Genomic DNA, 574 nt, shown 5'->3' on the forward strand with positions numbered 1-574 from the left:
TCATCCAGGACGTGCCTGGTCCCCATGAAATGGAGCCAGGATCCCTTAAATGAACTGCTAGTTCTAGGGTGGGATAGGTAAAGAACAGTCATTCTTGAGAGAGCTGGAGTTAGACCACATGGTGCTCTTGCAGAGGGCTTGTGTAGATGTATCCAATCGTCTTTTTAAAATAAAAAACACAGAGCCAATGTAAAAGAGAGAAAGCCGAGAGGTCAGAGCTCAGAGATAAAATCTTACCTCCTGCAGTGCTCCTAACTTCCCCGAGAGAGAGCTACTTCCTGTTTGTCTGTGTTTAAATAGTCTTTCTGTTCTGCCTTCTCATTGGTTCTAAACCCAACCACATGACTGCCTCATCACTGCCTGTAAGTACCGCCCTCCAGGTCTTAAAGGCATATGTCTCCAATACTGGCTGTATCCCTGAACACACAGAAATCTACCTAGCTCTTCTAACCATCACGCTCTTGCTATGGCTCTAATAGCTCTGACCCCAGGGCAACTTTATTAACATAAAATTAAAAATTACATTTCAGTACAAATAAAATATCACATAGGCTTGGGTTCCAGTTTCCAGACT

This window comes from Peromyscus leucopus, chromosome 16_21 (genome assembly GCF_004664715.2).
Source record: "Peromyscus leucopus breed LL Stock chromosome 16_21, UCI_PerLeu_2.1, whole genome shotgun sequence".
Taxonomy (NCBI): Eukaryota; Metazoa; Chordata; class Mammalia; order Rodentia; family Cricetidae; genus Peromyscus; species Peromyscus leucopus.